Below are 9,115 nucleotides of genomic sequence, written 5' to 3'. Positions count from 1 at the left end.
AAAGTGGCAGGTTACAAGATCAACACTCAAAAATCTGTAGTGTTTCTATACACTAGTAAGGAACAATCTGAGGGGGAAATCAAGAAACGAATTCCATTTACAGTTGCAACCAAAAGAATAAAATATTTAGGAATAAATTTAACTAAAGAGACAAAAGACCTATACAAAGAAAACTACAAGAAATTGTTAAATCACAGAAGACCTAAATAGATGGACGGGCATACATATTCATGGATTGGAAGACTAAATATAGTTAAGATGACAATTCTACCTAAATTGATTTACAGATTCAATGCAATACCAATCAAAATACCAACAAATTACTTTTCAGAAATAGAAAAACCAATAACCAAATTTATCTGGAAGGGCAGGGTGCCCTGAATAGCTAAAAGTATCCTGAGGAAAAAAAATGAAGTAGGAGGTCTCACGCTACCTGACTTTCAGGCGTATTATGAAGCTACAGTGGTCAAAACAGCATGGTACTGGCATAAAGGTAGATATATTGACCAATGGAATCGAATAGAGTGTTCAGATATAGACCCTCTCATATATGGACAATTGACCTTTGATAAGGCAGTTAAGCCAACTCACCTGGGACAGAACAGTCTCTTCGATAAATGGTGCCTACAGAACTGGATAGACATATGCAAAAGAATGAAAGAGGATCCATATCTCACACTCTATACAAAAGTTAACTCAAAATGTATCAAAGACCTAAACATTAGGTCTAAGACCATAAAACTGTTAGAAGAAAATGTAGGGAAATATCTTATAAATCTTATACTTGGAGGCAGATTTATAGACCTTACACCCAAAGCAAGAGCACTGAAGAAAGAAACAAATAAATGGGAACTCCTCAAAATTAAACACTTTTGTGCATCAAAGAACTTCATCAAGAAAGTAAAAAAGACAGCCTACGCAATGGGAGACAATATTTAGAAATGATGTATCAGATAAAGGTCTAGTATCCAGAATTTATAAAGAGATTGTTCAACTCAACAACAAAAAGACAGCCAACCCGATTACAAAATGGGCAAAAAACTTGAACAGACACTTCTCAGAAGAGGAAATACAAATGACCAAAAGGCACATGAAGAGATGCTCAATTTCCCTGGCCATTAGAGAAATGCAAATCAAAATCACAATGAGATATCATCTCACACCCACCAGAATGGCCATTATCAATAAAACATAAAATGACAAGTGCTGGAGAGGATGTGGAGAAAGAGGCACACTTCAAATGGTGCAACCGCTGTGAAAGGCAGTTTGGCGGTTCCTCCAAAAGCTGAGTATAGAATTGCCATATGACCCAGCAATACCGTTGCTAGATATCTACTCAAAGGACACAAATGGACATTTGCACACCAATGTTTATAGCAGCATTATTTATAATTGCAAAGAGGTGGAAACAGCCAAAATGTCCATCAACAAATGAGTGGCTAAACAAACTGTGGTATATACATACGATGGAATATTATGCAGCTGTAAGAGAGAATAAAGTTATGAAGTATGTAACAACATGAATGGACCTTGAGGACATTATGCTGAGTGAGATTAGCCAAAAACAAGAGGACAAATACTGTATGGTCTCACTGATATGAACTGACATTAGTGAATAAACTTGGAATATTTCGTTGGTAACAGAGACCATCAGGAGGTAGAAATAGGGTAAGATTGGGTAATTGGAGCTGAAGGTATACAGATTGTGCAACAGGACTGAGTATAAAAACTCAGAAATGTACAGTATAATACTACCTAACTGTAATACAATTATGTTAAAATGCTGAATGAAGCTGAATGTGAGATGATAGAGGGAGGGCTGGGGGCATAAATGAAATCATAAAGAAAGATAGATGATAAATATTGAGATGGTATAACCTAGGAATGCCTAGAGTGTATATTGATAGTGACTAAATGTACACATTTTAAAAATGGTTTTTCATGAGGAAGAACAAAGGAATGTCATTAGTGCAGGGTGCTGAAAACAGATGGTAATTAATATTTGAAAATTTCCACTTATGTGTGAGACTAAAGCAAAAAATGTTTATTTGGTACAAAATTTATATTTTGTCTAGAGCATTTCCTAATGTAACTTATGTAGATAGCTTGATTGAATACCATAAGTACTTGGAACCTTGGGTAGGACATGAGATTTTGTTGGTTTGTCCAGAGTGATGCCCCAATAAATCCCAGAGTGATTTGATCAGTGAGTGGAAAAGTATTTGCAAAGTCCCCTTCAGGGAATGGTGAGAACAGGGAGAAAATCAACTCCCCCAAGTTGAATTCTTGATATTCTCACAAGCAGTGTGGACAACCAAAGCTATAGGCTGAGCCCCTCATATGAAACTTAACCCCACAAAGGATAGGTCAAGCTTACTTAAAATTAGGCCTAAGAGTCACCCCCAAGACAGCCTCTTTTTTTTGCTCAGAAGTGGCCTCTCTCTCCAGCCAAAACAATAAACAAACTCATGACCCTCCCCCTGTCTACATGGGACATGACTCCCAGGGATGCGGACCTTCCCGGCAATGTGGGACAGAAATCCTAGAATGTACTGAGACTCAGCATCAAGGAATTGAGAAAAACCCTAGAATGAGCTGAGGCTCAGCATCAAGGAATTGAAAAAGCCTTCTCGACCAAAAGGGGGAAGAGTGAAATGAGACAAAGTGTCAATGGCGGAGAGATTCCAAACAGAGTCAAGAGGTTATCCTGGAGGTTATTCTTATGCATTAAGTAGATAGAACCTTGTTATTCAAGATGTATTGGAGATGCTGGAGGGAACTGCCTGAAAATGCAGAGCTGTGTTCCAGTAGCCATGTTTCTTGATGATGATTGTATAATGATATAGCTTTCACAATGTGACTATGTGATTGTGAAAACCTTGTGTCTGATGCTCCTTTTGTCTACCTTGTCAACAGATGAGTAGAACATATGGAATAAAAATAAATAATAGGGGGAAGAAATGTTAAAATAAATTTAGTTTGAAATGCTAGTGATCAATGAAAGCGAGGGGTAAGGGGTATGGTATGTATAAATTTTTTTTCTATTTCTGTTTTATTTCTTTTTCTGAATAGATGCAAATGTTCCAAGAAATGATTGTGATGATGAATATGCAACTATGTGATGATATTGTGAATTACTAATTATATATGTAGGATGGAATGATCAAAATGGGAATGTTTGCATTTTTTGGTATTTAAAAAAATAAAAAAGAATAATAGGGGGAACAAGTGTTAAAATAAATTTAGTAGCTCAAAATGCTAGTGATCAATGAAAGGGAGGAGTAAGGGGCATGGTATGTATGAATTTTTTTCTGTTATCTTTTTATTTCTTTTTCTGAATTGATGCAAATGTTCTAAGAAATGATCATGATGATGAATATGCAACTATGTGATGATATTGTGAATTACTGATTATATATGTAGAATGGAATGATCATATGTTAAGAATGTTTGTGTTTGTTTGTTGTTATATTTTAAAAAATAATTTTTAAAATTCCCCTGTGAAGTCATCTGGCCCTGCACTTTTCTTTATAGGAAACTTTTTGATGACTGATTGAATCTCTGTACTTGTGACTGGTTTGTTGAGATCTTCTATTTCTTCCTGAGTCAATGTAGCTTATTTGTGTGACTCCAGGAATTGTCCATTTCATCTAAGTTGTCTAGTTTGTTAGTGTATAGTTGTATACTATGAACAACTATAGTGTATAGTTGTTCATAGTATCCTGTTATGATTTATTTTATTTATTCAGGGTCTGGGGTAACGCACCCCTTCTCATTTCTGATTTTCTTTGTTAGCATCTCTCTTTTTTTTCTTTGTCCCTCTTGCTAGTGGCCTATCAATTTTACTGATTTTCTCAAAGAAACAACTTTTATTTTGTTTTTTATTCTTTCTATAATTCTTTTGTTCTCCCATTCATTTATCTTTATTTTAATCTTTGTTATTTCTCTTCTTCTGTTTGCTTTGGGGTTAGCTTGCTGTTATTCCTCAAGTTTTTCCTGGTGTGCTGTTAAGTCCTCAATTTTTGCTCTTTCTTGTTTTTTAATATAGGCATTTAGGGCAATGCATTTCCCTCTCAGCATAGCCTTTGCCACATTCCATAAGTTCTGATAAGTTGTATTCTCATTTTCATTCATCTCCAGATAGCTGCTGATTTCTCTAGCAATTTCTTCTTTGACCCACTTTTTGTTTAAGAGTGTGTTATTTAATCTCCATATATTTGTGAATGTTGTCGTTCTGTTGTGGTTATTGGGATCCAGCTTCATCCCATTGTGATCAGAAGAAGTGCTTCGAAAAATTTGAATGTTTTTTTAATTTATAAAGACCTGTTTTGTGCCCCAGCATATGATCTATCCTGGAGAATGTTCCATGAGCACTAGAGAAGAATGTCTGTCCTTGTATATCCTTGTACTTTGTGGTGCAATGGCCTATATATGTCTGTTAGGTCTAATTCATTTATCAAGCTGTTTAACTTCTCTATTTCCTTGTTGATCTTCTGTCTGGTTGTTCTATCTATAGAGGAGAGTGGTGTATTGAAGTCTCCTACTGTTAATTGGTGAAACATCTATCACTCCCTTCAGTTTTGCCAATGTCTGTCTAATGTACTTTGGATCTCCTTTATTGGAAGCATGAGCATTTATGATTGCTCTATGTTCTTGGTGAGTTGACCCTTTAATTAGCATACAGTATCTTTATTTGTCTCTTATAATGTCTTTACATTTAAAGTCTATTTTGTCCGATATTAGTATGGCTACTCCTGCTTTCCTTTGATTACAACTTGCATGGAAGTCTTTTTCTATCCTTTTACTTTCAATCGATTTGTATCCTTGTGTCTAAGATGAGTTTCTTGTAAGCAGTATATAGCCAGATTATGTTTCTTAAACCATTCTGCTAATCTTTACCTTTTAACTGGTAAGTGTAGTCCATTGACATTGAAAGTTGCATTTCTTGAATCCAATATCTTATCTTTTTTTTATTTCATTTGTCAGATATATATATTCTTTTCCCTCTTTCTCTTTGTATTATTTAAATTACCCTTAGTGGTACTCTTCAATTCTGTGCCCTCCTGTACACCTCCCTCTCTCATCTTTTTTTTTTTTCAGCTGGCAGATCTTTTAGTGTTTCTTGTAGGGGTGGTCTCTTGTTGACAGATTCTTTCAGGACTTTTTTGCCTGTGAAAACTTTCATGTCTCCCTCAGTTTTGAAGGACAGTTTGGATGGGTACAGAATTTTTGGCTGGAAGTCTCTCTTGCAGGATCTTGGATATATCATACTACTGCCTTCTCACCTCCAGATTGCTAGTTGTGTAGTCTGAACTCAGTCTTATTTGGTTTCCCTTGTATGTAGTAGGTTATTTTTCTCTTGCCACTTTCAGGATTTTTTGCTTCGCTTCAACATTTGACAGACTGATTACTATGTGCCTTGGGGAAGGCCTATTTGAGTTTATTCTTTTTGGAGTTCTTTGGGCTTCTTTGACTTGTATATTTGTGTCCTTTATGAGGGTTGGGAAGTTTTCCCCCATTATATCCTCAACTACTCTTCCTAGCCCTTTAGTCTTCTCTTCTCCCTCTGGGACACCAGTGATTTTTATATTTGTATGCTTTGTTTTGTTTATCACTTCCCTGAGTTCCCATTGAATTTTTTCCATCTTTTTTGCCATTTGCTGTTTTGAGTCTTCAAAGTCAATTATCCTTTATGAAGTCCTTTATATATAAGGTCCTTTATATCACTTATTCTTTCTTCCATTTCTTCAAATCTGGGGTTCTGCACCTGTAGTATGTTTTTTCTTTGTTCAAGAAAGAATCTTGAGTCTTTAATCTCTGTGATAGCTGCTATTTTTCTGTTCTTTCAAATTCCTCTTTATGCTCTTCTACCATCTTCTTGATCTCCTTTGTATCATTTGCTATCCCATTTATTCTATTACATAGAGTTGTATGAACATCTTTGATTAGCTGTTCCAACATCTAAATGTCTCTTCTGGTGTTTTAATTTGATCATTAGGCAGGGCTATATCTGTCTGTGCTGTGATATGCTTAGTGATCTTCTGCTGTCTTCATGGCATGTAAATATCTTGATTGATTTACTTTGGGAGTTGATTTCTTTCAGTAGTCTAAGGCCTTTTGTTTGTGGGATGGTTATAGAACAGGGAGAAGGGTACGGAGTGGGGCACTCAGTGCAGTGATATGTTACAGAGTAGGTATAGGCACAGATTAGGGATGTTACACTGATTCTTGTTAACATGAATGCCCAGTCGCCAGGGAGGATGTAGCTGTGTGGTCCACCAGTCAGGGGATGTAACCATTAGTGTGCATGCATGGAGCTGTGGCAACAGGTTACCATTATGCCTTCATGATTTGGGGGTAGATGTGACCCAGCTACACAGGTCAACACTTGCTCAGAGCTGGGAAATGTGGCTGAGGGCCATGCACTTGCACAGTTCTAGGACTGCTGTAAAGTGCAGTTCCCACAGCTGAATGACATGACTGGGGGCCCATGCACATGTGTTGGCCTGGGAGTGCAATAAAATGGATGTGCAGAGCTCACAGGGGCAGAGTAATGCTGTGTGACAATATGGGCAGGGGAACAGGGGTAGCCTAGGTATGGAGGTCAGTGCCCATGCCGTTATGCACTGGCAACATCATGCAGAGAGCAGGGAGGGGAGGCAGTGCTCAAGAGGGGTGCTGGAGACATGGGTTGGGCTGCACTTGGGGTTGGGGTTGTGCAGGTATGTGAACTGGATCTGTTGGGGTGGGGACCCCTGGAGTGCAGGGAATGAGAGTGGGTGATGTGATTAAGGTGTGTGGGGTATGGGGTGAGTCGCCAGTCCTGGGGCTGCGCTGGTGAAGGTAGCACACCCAAGGAAAAAGGCCTGGCTTACTTCCCAGTCCTGGGCTTCCATCTGTTCACTCTAGTGGGCTTCATGCCTCCGCGGTCTCTGCACCTCCATGACAGGCTCCAGCCTTCTGCCTCCCCTCAGTTGATTTTTGGCAAGAGTCCCAAGATTATTCAGTAGGGGAAATAGCAGTCTCTTCCAAACATGATGCTAGGTTAATTGCATTTCTGTCCATTCTGTTAGCTCTGTCAGTTCTGGTGATCAGATCTCTGTGGAAACAATTAAAAAGATTCCACCCAGCAGTACTGAATGAGGATTAAAGGACATGGCTTTTCTGGGGTACATAATGGCTTCAAACCAACACACTGGGAAAAGGATGGCAGGCAAGTTTGAAAGGATTTATGTACCCTAGAAAAGCCATGTTTTAATCCTAATTCAGTTTTATGGGAACAACCATTTCTCTTAATCCCTATTCAGTAATATTGATTGGAAATGTGATTAGGTTATCTCCATGGAGATGTGGCTCATCCAATTGTGGGTATGAACTTTTGAATAGAAGGAATGTGACTCTACCCATTCCAGATGGGTCTTGGTTACTTTACTGGAATCCATTAAAAGAGGAAATATTTTGGTAATGGCTTGAAATACTAAGAGAGACAGAGCCCGTGCAGAGATCTTTGGAGTTGAAGAAGGATGCCCCTGGGGAAGCTTCATGAAGCAAGAAGTTGGGAGAGAAAGCCAGCAGATACTGCCATGTTCACCATGTGCCTTTCCAGTTGAGAGAGAAACCCTGAATATCATTGGCCTTCTTGGACCAAAGTATCTTTCCCTGATGCCCTGGATTGGATATTTCTGTAGACTTGCTTTAATTTGGGCATTTTCATGGGCTTAGAACTATAAACTAGCAACTTGATAAATTCCCCTTTTTAAAAGCCATCCTGTTTCTGGTATATTGTATTCTGGCAGCTAGCAAACTAGAACAGATGATATGGCCTATATTTTCAGACAAACAAAGGGAGAGATGTTTATTTGATGAAAAATTTATATTTTGTGTAGCACATTATCTAATTTAACTTGTGTGGCCAGTTTATTTGAACACTATAAGTACATGGAATCTTGAATAGAACATGAAATCTTGTTGGTTGTCCAAGTTAGTGTGATGCCCTGATATATCTCAGAGAAATTTGGGTAGTGGATAAAAAAGTATTTGCAAATTCCCTTGGGGGATGGGGAAGAAAGGAGGAAATATTCAACTTCCCCATTTGGAGAATTCCTGATAGTCTCACAATTAGTGGGGACCATAAAATCAATAGGCTGAGCCCTTGATCTTGGGGTTTGCCCCTATGAAGCTTATCCCTGCAGAGGATAAACTAAGCCTACTAAGAGTCACCCCCAGATGTGGCCCCTCTCTCTAAGCCAACTTGGCTGGTGTGCTCCTCCTTGTGTGGGACATGGCTCCCAGGGGTGTAAATCTTCCTGGTAACATGGGACAGAATTCACAGGATGTGTCAGAACCCTGCATCATAGGATTTGGAAAGCCTTCTTGACAAAAAGGAGGAAGAGAGAAATGAGACAAAATAAGTTTCAGTGTCTGAGAGATTTCAGACAGAGTTGAAGGGTTATCCTGGAGGTTATTCTTATGCATTATAAAGATATCCATTTTTAGTTTATGATGTATTGGAGTGGGTGGAAGGAAGCACCTGAAACTGTTAACTATGTTCCACTATCCTTGATTCCTGAAGATGACTGTATAATGATATAGCTTTTAAAATGTGACTGTGATTGTGAAAACTGTGTATTTGATACTCCTCTTTTATCCAGAGTATGGACAGATAAGTAAAAAAATATATGGATAACAAATAAATAATAGGGGAAAAAGGGTTAAAATAAGGGTAGATCTAAATACTAGTGGTCAATGAGAGGGAGAATTAAGGGTATGGTATGTATGAATTTTTTCTTTTTTCTTTTTATTTCTTTTTCTGGAGTTATGTAAATGTTCTAAAAACGATCATGGTGAGGAATACACAACTATGTGATGATATTGTGAGCCACTGATTGTATACCATGTATGGGCTGTATGTGTGTATCAATAAATATATTTTTAAAAAATTGGATGTGTTGTTAAAACCTTCTAAAACAGAATACTCAAGGTCCAGACAATTTCACAGGCAATTTCCCCTAAAATTTAAACAATAACGCCATTTCTGCACAATCATCTCCATAAAACAGAAGAGGAAGCTCTGCCCAAGTCCTTTTATGGGGCTAGGATTACCCTAAAACCAAAG

This window comes from Tamandua tetradactyla, chromosome 10 (assembly GCF_023851605.1).
Source record: "Tamandua tetradactyla isolate mTamTet1 chromosome 10, mTamTet1.pri, whole genome shotgun sequence".
NCBI lineage: Eukaryota > Metazoa > Chordata > Mammalia > Pilosa > Myrmecophagidae > Tamandua > Tamandua tetradactyla.
The sequence above is the reverse complement of the archived record's forward strand: the minus strand, read 5'-3'. Positions refer to the sequence as shown.